We start from the raw sequence: 17860 nt of genomic DNA on the forward strand, positions 1-17860 counted from the left end.
AATGATTGTCCCTTTCCAAAAATAGAAGTGGAAATTTGATAAAATTTCAAAAGTGTCCCTCATATGCGAATACAAATGATGCAAAATAGATAAAATATAGGGGTAATTGTAGAGACCTGTAAAAAATTTTAAATAACATAATTATTTTGTGAAGGCATCAATTGTGGAAATATGGATAATGATGTGGTTATATGACTTGGGGTTTATGTGAAAAGATTATTAGTAGAGGGATGCAAGTGCAATTCATGTTTGTGTTGGTGTGTGGGTGTGTGTGTGTAGGAGAGTAAAAACCCAAATCCCTTCTCTCTCTCTCCCGGCTCTCTCTTCTTCTCTCTCACTCTCCTATCCAAATTTGTCACGTGCCACTATCCCTAGACCCCTTAATAGGGAATTACGGCATGTGACCGGCCAACAAGGCCTTCAAACATAACCAAATGGGCTCAAAAGAAAGTGCTCCAAATAAAAATAACTAAACATTTGTGGAAGTGATTAAAAAAAAACTTCAAATAATCTTATGGGGTCTCATAGTAAAGGTAACCATAAACGAGGTTGAGTGAAATGAACACAACCTATTTGGTCCAGAACGTCCATACATTGATAATTTACATGATACAATAATTACATTAGCATGAACATCGATAACCTATTCCTAACATGCATAGCTTACGTACATCACTTTACAAAAATGTATACATCTTTGTCCATAAGAGAATCAAGTACAAAATATGCCCAAAAATATAAGTCTTTTTTCTACTTTCATTCTAAATGCAAAATACTTCTTGTAACACCCCGACTTTTAAAAAATAAATAAGGCAATAAAATATTTATTCAAAGCTAATATAACATTTAGTGGTCGCTTGCCGTTAGGATTAAGAAAGTATACTAGTTGTAATGTTAGAGTATTTTTCTGCCTAAGTGACAATTTTTAATTAAACTCAGCCAATATCGCCCCACCATGCATTGCGTCATGGGAATAAGGCACGAATTTTCGTGAGGTGGAGAACCGTGGGTTCCAAACAGAATAATCCGGAAAAGAGTCGGCGTCTTATTATAGGACGAACCGGATAAAAATCTGTAATACCCCGTATTTAAAAAAAAAAAAGAAAAAAAAGATGGTGATGTAGTTAATTGGGAGATAAAGATGAGTATTTTATAGTATGTCTTTGGACCCTAGTTGGTGAAACGTGTAACCATGGGAATAATAGCATCCTAGCTGTAACAATTCTGTAAGCTTAGTCATGCATGGGACGTGGCTTTGGCTGGGTCAGGCATAGTATAGTTTTGTATATAAGTATTACTCCTTTAGTTGGTTGCTTTTTAAGAGTAATCAGTAAGGTTCTTTGAGAGGAAAACCAAGAGAAGGTTGATGGGTTATGGAATTCAACGTTGTTGTGGGATCCGAGTGAGGGTGAGTGTGAGATACATGTTTCTCATACAATATTAATGTTGGGTTCTTGTTGATTGTGCTATGTGCGGTGACTGTATGTCGTGGAACTGTTTGGTATGCGACAGGGTGACTAGGCTAATAAGCTATGCGAAAAGACATGTTAACCAATGGGCTGTGGTGAGGCTAGTGAGGTGGTACGTCACCCGTCATATACCGAGGAGGACCGGATATGTGGTTCCTTTTATGTGGAACGTGTTATATTCGTGGTTGGTGTTATACGTGGTGATTGACGTTGTGCAGTTTATTTGATATTGATATTGTACACGTTATTATGTCTCACACACTCCTGGAGTCCTTTGAACTCTAGCTTGCAGGTTGGTTAGCGGGCTCGTCCGAGTTGCTGCGAGAGTGGGTGTTGTTTATTTATTTTAGAGATAGTTGTTGGTATCAGAGCTTAGGTGATAGATCTTACACGGGATCCGATTAAAAAAAGAAGAAGAAAGAAAACCCTTTTATCTAATTTTGGTGAGTAGTTTTGACTCTCTTTTGTGTTTACTAATATGTTTAAGATCTGCTGAATCTCGAAAGGGTTTAGGTTGTGGGGTAAAGCATATGCGTGCATGCATGACAAATGAGTTCTCTTCTTTGGGTTTCAAGGGAACCAAGGTGGTGTCATTCTGCAGAGGGAATCGCTACAACAAACTACACAATTCCCGACTAAAATTGCCGACTAAAGAAACTTTAGTCGCCAAATATTGAATAATTACCGACTAAATATAAATTAGTCACTAGAAGTACTAATTATTCCCGACTAAACATATTTTAGTCGCTAATAGTAGGTTTTTGCAGACTAAAAGTAAGTTTAGTCGGGGAAAATTAATTTTTCACCAATATAAAAAAATCAATAAATAAAATACATTTTCCCGATTAATTATTTTGGTCGGTATTTATTCATTTTAATAGACTAATAATAAGTTTAGTCGGTAAAAATCATTTTTTTATGAATTTAAGAAATCAATAAATATAATACATTTTCCCAACTAATTATTTAGTCAGTATTTATTCATTTTAGCCGACCAATATAAGTTTAGTCAGCAAAAATCATTTTTTACGAATTTAAAAAATTAATAAATATAATATATTTTCCTGACTAATTATTTTAGTCGGTATTTATGTAGTTTAGCCGATCAATAATAAGTTTAGTCGGTAAAAATCATTTATTTCGAATTTTAAAAAATCAATAAATATAATATATTTTCCCGACTAATTATTTTCGTCGGTATTTATGTAGTTTAGCCGACTAAGAATAAGTTTAGTCGGTAAAATTCATTTTTTTCAAATTTTAAAAAATTAAAAAATATAATACATTTTACCGACTAATTAGTTTGGTCGGGGAATATCAATTTCTCCAATTTAAAAAATAGTAAATCGAAATACATTTCCTGACTAAAAGAATTGGTCGGGAATTATAGATTTTTGCCAACTAAAATTATTTTTAGTTGGGGAATATCAATTTTTCCCTCCTTTAACAAAATTTCAACAAAGAAAATATTTGTTTGATTACATTGTTCACAATGCAACTTTCCCGATCAAAACCATTCATTTTTCTTTTCTTCTTAATTATAAGATTCTCGTAAAATTTTGGCTTGATCGGGTTAAGGAAAGCTGCTTTATTGGCATGCAAATTCTTAAATAAAAAGAATTTCGTTGTCCGATCAAGTGTCTATACATATGCGGTTAACTTCATTCTTGGTACGAATGATCTAATTCATATTATGTTAAAAATATATTATTTTGATTGCCAAAAAAAACCTCAAGTGGGGCTCGATTAGTGCACTATAACACTTAAATGTCTCTAAAAGCATTCAATGTCTTTCGATCACGAGGTTGCCAATATCGAATGATCTCCAATTTTGGTGGCAATGCTATGATCGATAAGACATGACATCTCAATGGTTCAGATTGAGTATTATAAAAAATGACTCAGTAGTTACCTTTACAATTCTTACTTTTGATCTACTGGATAGTCAACTAAGCCTCATGTTGCATTCCTTGTTGCAATAGCCACACGATCGCGAGACAGTCATGACGATCGAGACCGTTGATTTTGTTACACTTGTTGAATTATTCATTCTCGTAAATTTGAGGCTCGATTAGGTTTAGAAAACTCATTTATCGAGACATGAACTCATAAGAAAATTAGTATTTTTCATTCCATCAATCGCCTAATGAAAATCGATCAACTCTAATCTCGGTAACAATAATCTAACCCATAATAGATTAAAGATGGATGGTTCTGATCGTGCAAAAAGACTTAAAGTGGGGCTCCAATGGTGTGATATAAGAATTTAATATTTCTGGACACAGTAAAAGTCTTCCGATCATGTGGTTGGTTATAGCGAATGATCTTCAATTTTGGCGACCTCGCTATAATTGGTAAGACGTGGAATTCTAACGGTTTAGATCGAGTATTATAAAAACATCCATGATGATAAAATTTGGAGTTTGTATACAATGGTGGCGCAATTAGAGCTCACTAAATATTTTCCCATAAATTCTCAAAAACAATTGCCGACTAATAGTCGGGGAAAAAAGAAGTTTTTTTGCGCCAATTCAAAATTTCAGGAAAATAATGGCAGGGCATTTTCGTAAACCCCGACTAATTACTTAGTCGGCAATTTCTTTTCTATTTATGATGAAACGGCAATTTCTTTTCTTTTCGTTCGTTCCTCTCTCAACTCCTCCCGCCTCCTTCCTCTGAATCGTTAACTCTCCTCCTCCAGCCCTACGGAATCAAGCGCGCTCTCTCTCTCTCTCTCTCAAAACCCTAGGGACCTCGAGGCCTTGCTGAACAGGGCGTTCTTCGACGATTTCGAGTCGATTGGGTTTTACAAATCCTCGATGGCTCAAATCCTCAACCCAATCACCCTCTCTCTTCTGACTCTGCGTCTCCAGCCGTGGTAGAGCCGCTCTCTTGCTCCTCCAACTCTGTGAGGTTTCTCTCTCTTTCTCTCTCTCTCTCTCTCTCTCTCTCTCTCTCTCTCTCTCTCGATCTCTCAATTGTATATGTGGATCTAAGCCCTAGGATTGCTTGAAATCATGAGGGTATGCACTACTAAATTAGGGCTTTTACTCAGTGATAATGTTAGCTTATTTTCCTTTTTGATTAGGGCTTTTACTCAGTGATATGTATATGTCCATTATCAAGCTTATGACGGTTATGGCCGCTGTTCTAAAAAGCAGTGTAGGCGACCCACTAGTCGGCGCCTAAGCGCTAGTACAACGCTGGGACAGAGCTAGCTAGGATGTATATAGCGGGAAGGCCGAAACTTAGAACTTGAATTCCATTATTGTTGTTGAATCAATGTGTCTCAAGACGAGATGCATGGTTTATTCCGTGCTTGGAGTATTTGTTGGCTCCTTTTCTTAAACCAATACAGGTTGATTCAACACATGAGTCATGGTAAACACTAGTAATATTGTCATGGCAAACACTAGTAATATTGTCATGGTAAATGCTAAAACCAGCTTTGGAGGAGTATATTAATCTGTCACTTTCAGTCCTGGTTTTGCTTTGGAAGGCATTTTTACTTTTAGTTGTTGGTTTGCTTATATCTATGGTCTTGTTGCATGTTTTTGAATGACTTAAATTTACTGAATCAAGTGTTTGATGGAATGTGTTGATGAAACTTTTTATTGCTGTGATGTTTTCCTTGATGTAATATCTTTAGTAGATTTGAAATCCTGTAAGGATGCTTGCCTTCCTTTTGATTTGGGGAAGAAGAACTTTAATGTTAATTGAGGACATTATCTAATAACTCCCCAACTGGTACGCAAAAGAGCTTTAATGTTAATTGAGGACGGAAATTGTGTCCTCCAAGGCCATGAAATATAAAAAATTGAACCAAAGCCCCGGCTGTGGAAAAAACCTTAAAAATAAAATCTCACTCTTTAGTCTTTAGAATAGAAATAAGCACGAGTCAAGTGCAGAGATTGGTGTAACACCAAGAAAACATGGGAACATACTCAGGCAATTAAAAAAATCACAAATAAAACTTGGCAACATGGTAGATTACTAAACAAACAACTACATTCAGTTACTGTCCCTTTCAGATTGGACTCACCAAAGCGGAAATCAATCACTAATTTTTTAAAATAGACCCTACACGGTTGCTATTTTCATTATTTAATCTTGTAGAATACTTATCATGAACTCTTTGTGCAATGCTTTGATAAAATGTGCAATGCTATCGGTGTCTCTATCCTTGGCTAGGCTTATTGGTAATCTCATAACTTCACCTTCAGCAGGACAGACACCAAAAGTTTATAGATTGCTTGGAACTGCAACTATATTTGACTTTTGGATACAATCATTACTTTCCGCCTTCAGCCTTACCACTCAACGTTTTTATTTTTTGGTACAGAAATTCGTGTTCGTATCGTGGTTTGTAAGAGAAGTCTGAATCCGCAATTGGTTGTATTTGGGTTTCTTCATAAAAAAATTTCATGTAACCGGTAGCTAAGGTCGTTAACTTGTGAAATGTTTATCGTACTCCTTTAAAAATAGGATTTCATATTGGGAGGCGATTTTCATCAGTTTCTATGAAGTCCTCATTAGGAAAAGGGGTGCCAAAGTTGGCTGCCCTTTGTTACTAAAAAATTAACAAAGACAAAAGGGAAAAGGTATTTTAGGATCTAACTGTAAACTTTTCCCTAGCTACTTGATAGGATCTAATTGGTCTTCTGTCTAATATTAATGCCTTTTGTAAGATTGTTGTTAATAAATGATTAGAGTTCAAGGTTTAAAAGTGGATTTTCATGTAAATAATTATGAGAAATGCTTCTAAAAGGAACCTTGCTGGCCATCCCTGGATACACTTCCTTTGTTTGGGTAGGTAAAGGTGATGAAAAATTCGGATTAAATGATCTCTTTCAATGTTGGGAACACTGACCATAACTAAGCCTATATGTTCGAATCTTTCCTATTGTGTTTTCATCAACATGCTCCTCTAGTTGTCTTGAATTACACGATCTTTCTGATCCCACATTGGGTTGGGCCATGTTGCACATTCTGTTCCATGTAGAGAGAGTGAATTATGAAAATTTTCAAATACAAAGAAAGTGAACATAGGAAATTGAATGCTCTGTTTACAAGGCTGTCATATTTTGTTTTTTGTTTGCCTTAATGCAGGAGTTTTTGTTTGCCTTAATCCAACATAGGAAATCTATTTTCTGGAAATTACTGAGTTTTGGGTCTAGTCGGTACCTGCGTGGACAATGATGCACCTTTAGCTTTTGTACAAGGTTCTTCAATGACTCAATTTCCTCTTTATTTTAACAAAGGTCTTCAGTAACTAAAATTGAAATAGTTGGAGAAGGAAGTAGATATTTAACCCTTCTTTTCTACTGCTGCATTATCCATGTTGTAGGTTGTGTGGCTAGCTCTAATCTTGTAGTTATTTCTGTATGCATAATTATGTTAAGATGATTTTTCATTCTGGCTTCTAATTAGTAAATATTTACTATGCTCATGCTTTGTGCAATGTGATACACTAGTTCATAAATACTAATGATAGATTGTTCTTTTTTTTTTGGTTTTTTTTACAGGGACGGCATTTTAATAGAGTATCGTGTAGGATGTCGGTTATTGACTATGAAGATCGAAGTTGGATTTTGGTTGTGGACGTGCTTGGATTTTTTTTGTTATCCGTTTGCATGTTGAAGTTGAGTGTCCACGGGGTTTGGATACATTTTGTTATTGAGCTTGGATTTTTTTTTTATTTTCCCCCCGTGGTGGTCGTGTTGTTATTTTGCACTCTAGGAATTTAGATACAAGTTGTTTTTTAACTATTTGGTGGACACCTCTCTATTTATAAAAGTTTGCATTTATTTCTTGAAATTTTTATTTTGTATTAATTTTGTGGATTTAATGTTTGTTGGCTGAAATTTACAGGGAATAATAATGTAGAAAAAATTTGTAGGAAATTTTGGAATGACAAATTGGTATGGAACATTTCCCGACTAAAGTTTAGTCGCCAATAGGCCACAAATTAGTTGATTCGAAATGACATTTACCGACTAAACTGTAAGTCGGTGATAATCAAAACACATTTCCCGACCAATAGGTTCAACATTCCCCGACTAAATAGTTAGTCGGCAAATAGGTTATACATCCCCGACTAAACAGTTAGTTGGCCAATAGTAACACATTCCCCGACTAAAAAGTTAGTCGGCAAATGGATCAATCTTTACCGACTAAACTTTTTTTAGTCGGCAACAACCTTTGCCGACCCTCTTCCACCGACTAATGTGCCGACCAAAATTTTTAGTCGGGGAAGACTTTTGCCGACTAAAATGCGTACAATTGCCGACTAAACCCTTAGTCGGGAATGGTGTTTTTTCTTGTAGTGAATTTAGATGAATATTTGAGATAGGAAGGAATTTGTTGGATAGGAAGAGCAAAGTAATTGCTACCCATATAAGAAGTTTATTGGGTGTGGTCGAGTCCATAAAAATATGTGGCGCCTTAGTTGTAATCCGTTAAATATTTGGGCGACTTTTTTCTTTTTTTACAATATGATTGACTTTCCTTATGTTTTGTGATTGTGTCGAATCTGATGGTGGAGTTATTTCAAGGATTTTGATGTTAAACTAATGATCTATTATTGGTGTGAAATTATAGCATTAGTTATGGTGACCTGGTTAATTGTCATTAGTGAAGCTAAATATGTGGGCATACCAAAAATGGGGATACAACCATGTAAGAGAATGATTTGGTTGTGTGTATTTGAGTGGGTGATCAGAGTGCGTAGCGGAAGCGTGGAATTAAATTACATATTTTTTAGTTGTCAAATTTCGGGGACGAAATTTTCAAAGGAGGAGATATTGTAATACCCCATATTTAAAAAAAAGCAAAAAAAAAAAAAAGAAAAAGAAAAAGAAAAAGATGGTGATGTAGTTAATTGGGAGATAAAGATGAGTATTTTATAGTATGTCTTTGGACCCTAGTTGGTGAAACGTGTAACCATGGGAATAATAGCATCCTAGCTGTAACAATTCTGTAAGCTTAGTCATGCATGGGACGTGGCTTTGGCTGGGTCAGGCATAGTATAGTTTTGTATATAAGTATTACTCCTTTAGTTGGTTGCCTTTTTAAGAGTAATCAATAAGGTTCTTTGAGAGGAAAACCAAGAGAAGGGTTGATGGGTTATGGAATTCAATGTTGTTGTGGGATCCGAGTGAGGGTGAGTGTGAGATACATGTTTCTCGTACAATATTAATGTTGGGTTCTTGTTGATTGTGCTATGTGCGGTAACTATATGTCGTGGAACTGTTTGGTATGCGACAGGGTGACTAGGCTAATAAGCTATGCGAAAAGACATGTTGACCAATGGGCTGTGGTGGGGCTAGTGAGGTGGTACGTCACCCGTCATATACCGAGGAGGACCGGATATGTGGTTCCTTTTATGTGGAACGTGTTATATTCGTGGTTGGTGTTATACGTGGTGATTGACGTTGTGCAGTTTATTTGATATTGATATTGTACACGTTATTATGTCTCACACACTCCTGGGGTCCTTTGGACTCTAGCTTGCAGGTTGGTTAGCGGGCTCGTCTGAGTTGCTGCGAGAGTGGGTGTTGTTTATTTATTTTAGAGATAGCTATAAATTGTAAAAAAAATTTGGAATAAAAGACAGATTGTGGTTTTTTTTATTTATATTGTGGTGCTTGAGGATCCGGGTCGTTACAAAATCCCTAAAGAATATTCTAGATTTTGGAGGATACACCTAGATTCTATTAATCATGTTTTATTAGATTATGTTAGATTTTATTAGATTATTTTACATATTAGATAATCCTAGATTATTCTAGATAATATTAAATATGATATAATTGGATAAGATGAGATCTTTCTAGATGTACTCTAGTTTACTATAAATAGCCATTCTCTCATTTCCTCACACACACCCCACACGGCACACACCTCACACACACCACCGAGAGAGAGAGAGAGAGCGGGGGGGGGGGGGGGGGAGGAGAATAATCAAGTGAGATTCCACCTCCTTTACCTTACACGCACACACACTTGTGCACTTGTAGGAATTTGTAAAATATTTAATTCATTCTTTATAAATCACAGCAAATAGAAAGTGAAAAAACGGTTAATTGTACGTATGTATTGATTACATGTATACCTCTTATATTGTTGATCAATTCAAATCCTTTTGGAACAGATGGATTCATAAGTTTGCAAATCGGTCATGTAAAATTATAGGGCTAAAATTGAACCGAGCTATTCGCATAGCTTGTGGTTCAGCTCGACTCGTAATCAGATCAAACTTAAGCCTAAGTTTTACGTTAGCTCAACACAATCTAAAGTGAGGTCTTATTTTGAAATAATAATTAGAGGTTTCCTTAGTTTGGCTAGGAGAAAAGATAAAAGTGAAGAAAACATAATTCTACAAAGGGACATTTTTAGAAGATCACTCATGTACTGGAAATAGAAAATTGGGGAGTTGTACACTAAAAGACGTATTGTAGACCCAAAAACAATGAAAAGATATTTTACATTTAAACGAACAAAACATTAAAGTTTTATATGTAGAATGATTAAATGATTTAGCTTTAATATTTCTAATCGTTAATGTGTTATTCTAGGAATCGTTTCACCTCGCTAGATTTTATGGTAAAATTTTGAAGGCAGAAAGGTAAGTTATGAATTATCCCTGTTATATGGCTTTTCGTAAAATTTATATTTTTGACTTACAAAAGTATGTTTATTTAACATTTGAATTCTTGTGTAGCCCCAGTTGGTGGGAGTCACCACCTCTCTTTAACAACTGCGTCGGTTCGAGCCGCGAGAGGCACATGTGTGCAGGTACCCGTTGGTGCCATTAATGGCTTTGTTTCGAACACGTAGTTGGACCGAAGAGGGGGATTTCTCGCCGCTGAGCATCCGGTGGTGTCGTGGTGACGGCCCTGTCCCCCCGGACGGTAGCTATGGCTTGAACCGGACATTCCACGGCGGGTCGGGAGCCCCTATGGTCACACCCAGGGGGAGTTGCTACGCTGGCCGCCCCCTCCCACCCTTTTCAATGATCAAAAAAAAAAAACCATGGAATTATGATATTTTGAATAGTTTATGAAAAAGTATTATCGATACATCCGAACAATGTCCCTGAAATTTAAGGGGATACTAGTCGAAACGGTGTTATAAGGGCGGAATGGAAAGGGGCACAGCTGGGTGTCCAACTGAATTGATCAATTCAATGTATGCGCATTGGGGGTCGCTCGCTGGTAATCGTTGGATGGTATCGTATTATGTTATGTTATGTTATGTTATACACAGAATTGTTTTGGTTACAGCTCAAGCCATAAAAAGCTGAAGTTATGGTATTGGTTACAGTTCAAGCCATGAAAAACTGAAGTTATGATTCCTGCTTTTTTCTTATAAAAAGAATTTTTAAAAATTTCATGGTAGGTCATGTAACTCCGATAATTCATAATCTCACACAAGCAGTGGCTTATGTTTGTTGAAATCTTTCTTTTTAGGTAATCAAAAATAGTAGAAGGATGGGCCAAGTAACTATACCATTAAGCTTATGTCGTGGTTATGTAGTGGAGGGGAAACGGAAAAATATAGTTCATGTCTCTGTTATTAAAAAAGAAAATCTAGTGACTTGTCTTTTATAGATCGCTTCCGCAAATGTTAAGTTTATTTCTATTTGTAAAAAAAAAAAGAGCAATAGAGGCCTTTGGTGAGACGGACTCATTGGCCAGTTACGATATTCAAATCCGCTGGATTTGGGTCGTGACACTTCATGAAGTCCAACTTGCACAAAATATTGCACCAATAAGCTATCATACTTCATCACCTGAAATTAGTAAAGAAACCGTCAGCTGAAAGCTCAGTGAGTAAAGCTCGTACTCTAATTTGGGTTTTGAATATTCAATACACATATAGCATACTAGTTGCGAACATTTAAAAGAAATCAAAAGACATTTTACATGAAAGCATGAAATACTCAAACACATTTACATAGCCAATACCGCCAAGCTTACCACATACATATACATACATGACACATATCGGGATCTTGGCCGATTATTGGTACCCATCGGTAAGGGTACATACCTGAATATTATGAAACCCTCCAGGAAGGCACATACCTGGATATTATGGAACCCTCAAGGGAGGTACATAATACTAGCTATTATGGAACTCACTAGCGGGCACATTGTCACGCCCACGATTTTCAACATAAATATAAATGATTTTTGTAATAAAAATCCTCACATTAATCCGTACAATACCCAAAAGAGCTCAACATTTCCATTTCCGTAATCATAGTTCCAAGTTCACTAGGTTTCCAAATATTATATCATCGGCTCAATGGCTCAAATTTGCTTAGGTAACAAGTGTTATGAGAGTTAAGAGTTTCAAATATTCCGTAGTCAAAAGGATTATAACTTAAATTACAAAGTACATCTCTCAAAAGAAATTTACAAAGATGATTGAGTAACTCCTTTGGTTAGCTTTCAAAAAGGTGTGTCCACAATCCAAGCACTCCAGTCATGCAAGCTACTGTTCCGATTTAGCACCTGAAAATGTTATAAGGCTTGAGCTATACTAACCCAGTAGAAAAGTCTACGCAAACTCTATATGTAAATGAGCAATACAAAAGAACAAACGATAAAAACCCAATGACAACAGAGATAAGCATAACTATCATGATCATGCATCCGACTATTGCCAATCCACCTTCTCATGCGATACCACATTCTTTCCTATTTCTCCTTCGATCATCGTGGAACTCTTTATCATGCGATGGAGTATGCACCAAACGCGATGAGACTCAACAAGCAAACGTGAAATACAAGAGGGGTTACCAAAATGAACTGACTAATTTAAATTTTGGGTTTTGGACGTCTTAGAGATAACCCTAACATTTTACACGTCAACTAAAAAAAGCAGCATTTAAACTCATATCAATCCAATAAACTACAACAACTATTCAACCATTTAATAACTTTTCGAATGAATGCCACAAACAACTTCCTCAGTCCATACCATTCACCATAGAACCTAATTTCATAAAACCTTCCTTTTTGATTTCCAAAACAATTTAGAGAAAACTCTAGACCATTATAGGCCGAGCTTCATTGATTCGAGGGAGGTACATAATACTAGCTATTATGGAACTCACTAGCGGGCACATTGTCACGCCCACGATTTTCAACATAAATATAAATGATTTTTGTAATAAAAATCCTCACATTAATCCGTACAATACCCAAAAGAGCTCAACATTTCCATTTCCGTAATCATAGTTCCAAGTTCACTAGGTTTCCAAATATTATATCATCGGCTCAACGGCTCAAATTTGCTTAGGTAACAAGTGTTATGAGAGTTAAGAGTTACAAATATTCCGTAGTCAAAAGGATTATAACTTAAATTACAAAGTACATCTCTCAAAAGAAATTTACAAAGATGATTGAGTAACTCCTTTGGTTAGCTTTCAAAAAGGTGTGTCCACAATCCAAGCACTCCAGTCATGCAAGCTACTGTTCCGATTTAGCACCTGAAAATGTTATAAGGCTTGAGCTATACTAACCCAGTAGAAAAGTCTATGCAAACTCTATATGTAAATGAGCAATACAGAAGAACAAACGATAAAAACCCAATGACAACAGAGATAAGCATAACTATCATGATCATGCATCCGACTATTGCCAATCCACCTTCTCATGCGATACCACATTCTTTCTTATTTCTCCTTCGATCATCGTGGAACTCTTTATCATGCGATGGAGTATGCACCAAATGCGATGAGACTCAACAAGCAAACATGAAATACAAGAGGGGTTACCAAAATGAACTGACTAATTTAAATTTTGGGTTTTGGACGTCTTAGAGATAACCCTAACATTTTACACGTCAACTAAAAAAAGCAGCATTTAAACTCATATCAATCCAATAAACTACAACAACTATTCAACCATTTAATAACTTTTCGAATGAATGCCACAAACAACTTCCTCATTCCATACCATTCACCATAGAACCTAATTTCATAAAACCTTCCTTTTTGATTTCCAAAACAATTTAGAGAAAACTCTAGACCATTATAGGCCGAGCTTCATTGATTCGGACAGAATACCGGAGTCCGTTGATTGGTGTCCAAATACCTAAAACCGTTTATTCGCTCAAGAATACCGAGGGGTTTTATGTCAAAAAATCCCTTTTAATTTTAAACAGTCCGGTTTAGTAAAAAATAATCTTTCTTTCTTTTCTTTAATTTTTTCTCAAGATCTCACATTTTATCAATCGAGGTGTTCGCATGTATCGCACGTAACCCGAGACACATCACATATAAGTGATGCCCATTTATATATTCCGGGACACATCACGTATCAGTGATGCCCATTTATATGCTCCGGTACACATCACATATCAGTGATGCCCATAACATCATATATATATACACGTTGTGTCCACAATATCAGTAAATCAATCATATTCATCTCATGTCATAACAACCATTCATGTTCTCGCTATCCCGATTTTAATAAAACAATCATTGGTAATCCCATTTCACAAACATTAAACCATTCAATCAAGTTCAAAGCCATTTATTTAATCACACGATGTTACGAAGACAACAATCTACTGCAATGCATATAAGCAAATACACACATTCTCACTGTACCTCCAAGTATACCCTCGTACCTTCACGTGTCGTGTATCAACCCACGACTAGATTCTGCGATGCCCGGTCTTCTAGTTGCTATACTTAGAGTCCATAAATCATATGCTAAAGGAATCTGAAGGATTCTACGAGTCGAGAGAAAATGATTTGCAATACTACTCATTGGATCACTAGACATACTCATGTGTATTGTTCGTGTTTCGACATACAATAACTTACATTCCTCATTTCTTAACTCAACGAGTTCATTCTACTCCACTGGATACCACTCTAAGGGTGAAACAAGTAATACTCTCCGAAACACGTGAAAGATTGCATAAACAAACCTATTAGAGTCGATGAGAAACTTTAAAATGTGATTTGGAAGATGTAGGAAAAGCTGCTCATAGACACTATAGCAGCTCAATCACCTCTCGGTAGGTGAATGTGTCCTACCGGTAGAAGAGGAGAATTCTGCACTTGTCCTACCGGTAGGAACCTTCATCGGTAGAAACTGGAAATAGAAAGGCTAACAATTTTCACGAAAAAACTTTGTATGTGTCCTATCGGTAGAAGAGTGGAATTCTGCACTTGTCCTACCGGTAGGTGATGGTTCCTACCGGTAGAAACTAGAAACAGAAAGGCCAACAATTTTTTCGAAACAACTTTGTACTTGTCCTACTGGTAGGTGGAAATTTCTACCAGCAGAAAAGCCAACAATTTTCACGAAACAACTTTGTACTTGTCCTACCGGTAGGCGGGAATTTCTATCGGTAGGTGGATGGATACGTTTGAGCTGCTGCAGTATCTACTGGCAGAAAGGCCAACAATTTTCACAAAATAACTTTGTATTTGTCCTACCGGTAGGCGGAAATTTCTACCGGTAGGTGGATAAATGCTTTTGAGCTGCTGCAGTACGTTTGAGCTGGTTGTAAAAAAAACTTCTCACTTGTCCTACCGGTAGGTGAAGAGTTTCTACCGGTAGGGAGAGTACGTTTCGGGCAATTTCGACATAAATTTTAGATTTTGATCCAAACTCAATGACAACCAGTTCAAGCTCAAATAAGGCACTTGAACACTCAAATAACATATAAAAAGAGGTAGAATTCCCCTACCTCGAGTGTCGAATCCGAAATCAAGAGATCACCCAAGCCCTAGGACTTCAAAAGCAAAACCAAGCGGAATTCACCTCTTCCGAGCTCAATCCATGCGACCCAAGGCTCGTACCACACGAAGATGATTGATTGGAGGTCGAGACTTGAAGACTTCAAGGTTGATTGGTGAGTTTTTGGTGTGTGAGAGAGAGACGCCGATAGAGAGAAAGAGAGAGAGATCGGGAGATAGAGAGAGAGTGGGAGGAGTATTTTTACTCCTCTACACCCACACCCACACATATATATACCAACACAAATTTCAAATTGCACTTACACTCATCCACTAACAATCTTAGTACGTTGACCTCAAATCAAATAAACTCAACAATTCTCACATTTTTCCTCATTTCTTTCAATAATAAACCTTTAAACAAGTTTTTCAAAAATATGGGTCTCTACACATACGGTATAAAGCAAGGGCATGTCGTACACACTTCATAGACTAAGACTTATAACATACATGGACTTGTAACATCTTAGATAGCACATTGAGAACCATTCCACATTATAACATAACACTCAAAGCACGTAGACATATTACTTCATAGCATAGTAAAACCAAACCACACTTCATAGAAAAAGAAGTTCATAAAATTTTTCATTTCAAAGTATGAGGTTACTCACATTCCTTTGCACTTCAAGTAAACATCAACTTGTATCCTTTATATCCTTCTCTTATTCACCAAATCCTACATATTATATATGAACACACATCATTTACACAAAGAACTCATAAAATGATGCACATGCATGATTCCCTAAAAAAAATGACAAGTCAACCATGACCCGCTCCAACAATTCTTGAGGATAAACCATAATGAACTAGGTCTCGAAAATTTTAACACATAAAGAGGACTCATATGCACATGGTATCAAATTTTCTTGAGAATTTACGTGGCCAAGAACTTCCCTTACAAATCAGAAGAATAAGAAACAAAACTGCAGAATTCAGCATAGTCCGAAACAGAACGCAGCTTAGTAAACGAATTGTTTAAAATTATTCTCTTTGATTTTTACTCTAGTTTTTGGACATGATATACTAGACACATATGGGTACCTCACATAAAAATTATAGAAAATAACGTGATGGGAAACTAGGTCAAACACACCAAAAACCGAAGGCCAAAACATAGATTCAGCACCAACAGTAAAATAGAGTGCAGTCTAGTGCGAGATTTTTCTAGACTTCGTTTTAAGGAACTTTAATCCCAAATTTTTACACAACGTTGTAGAATCATAGAGGAACATTTCATAAAAATTTCATAAAAATTGAAGATAATTTACTATGTCTAAAAAGTTGTGACTTAGGGTACAAAATTCAGTAAATTTCTGGACAGATTTCTCTTCAAACTCAATACAAGAAAACTTACCTCTTTTAGGTTTAAACCATGGATTGAGAGAGCTTCAAACACTTAGGTGAGAGATGGATTAGAGATAGAATCTTGATCCAAGAACTTGATTGAACCCTAGAAGCAAAACCCTAGAAGTAGAAGATGAGGGAGACTTCTTGATTTTTTTTTCTTGAGAGGAGTGAGAGAGGGAGAGAACGTTGGAAGAATGAGAGGGTGGGGGCTGATATTTATTTCTTCCTTCTACGTCTGGATTTGTCTAGAAGAAGGGTGGTCTAATTATCAAATGAACCATCACATAACATTCTCTTCAAATAAGGACCCAATAATATTTTCACATTGACCCATAACCTTGTTTTATGAATCTCTATGTTTTGTCTTAGGAAATTTGACTCATAACACATAAATCATATACATGGCATATAATTCAAACATAATTCGTATGTGTCACATAGCACATAAAGGACACGTAAGCACTTAAATCCACATAATTTAACATCTATGATTAACTTATACTTAAATAAGCATTATTAGCATAATTATACACCTTGGGTGTCACAAAATTCCCACCTCTAACTTGAAACCAATGGTAATCAACCTTCAATCCGCCTTCTATTCGTGTTATTGAGTTCGTATCTTGGTGGGTTGAGCTTAGAGTGGTGTATTTCGGTTGGTTCAAACTTTTGGAGTTAGGGCTTGTTCGTGGATCTTGTGCATGAGATTATAAACCTTGAGATAGGGATTTCTCACTCCTATTATGTGTTTATATGTTGATTTGGTGCTTGAATCCGTGTTTGATCAGCCCGTTCGGGCCTTAGTGAGCTCTGTCAAAAATTTGAAAATCGTTGCTGGAAACCATCTGGTGTTGATACCATTTTGGCATGGTATTGATACCCTCGCGTCTGTATTCATGCTAGTTAATTGGTATCGATACCATTTTGGCATGGTATCGATACCCAGGGCCCTAATACAGATTTTCTTGTAACTTCAAACAGGCATAATCTTTTCATTCGAACACCATTTGGGGCAAGTTATATATCGAAATTGATGTACGGAAAGTCTACTTTCTAATAGTGGTAGTCTCGTAGCCCCGTTCTAAACCAATAAGATCTTATAACCAAAATGAGACCGATTCATTGTAAGGTTTCGTGTCGACTTTGGAGATTATATTGTGTTTGAACCTCACATATGATTTGGAACACTTCTAGATCTTCAAGGTAGATGTGTTTGTATATGTAGGACATTCCTTTAAGCTTGGCAATGCTAGAGATGGACACGAGA

At 36.3% G+C, this 17860-nt stretch overlaps 1 long non-coding RNA gene across 2 annotated transcripts; it reads right to left on the bottom strand.

Annotated features, from left to right (window-relative positions):
* Nucleotides 1–528: 528 nt before the first annotated feature.
* LOC131334395 (uncharacterized) lies at nucleotides 529–17134 on the bottom strand. 2 transcript variants are annotated; one of them, XR_009202157.1, is made up of 3 exons: nucleotides 16601–17134; nucleotides 15855–15919; nucleotides 529–761 (listed from the first exon to the last, which is right to left on the bottom strand). It is a non-coding gene; the product is annotated as an uncharacterized LOC131334395 (long non-coding RNA). The 2 variants fall into 2 exon arrangements; XR_009202158.1 differs by lacking the exon at nucleotides 529–761 and adding an exon at nucleotides 11183–11262.
* Between the last annotated feature and the right edge of the window lie 726 nt (nucleotides 17135–17860).

This window comes from Rhododendron vialii, chromosome 7a (genome assembly GCF_030253575.1).
Source record: "Rhododendron vialii isolate Sample 1 chromosome 7a, ASM3025357v1".
Lineage (NCBI taxonomy): Eukaryota > Viridiplantae > Streptophyta > Magnoliopsida > Ericales > Ericaceae > Rhododendron > Rhododendron vialii.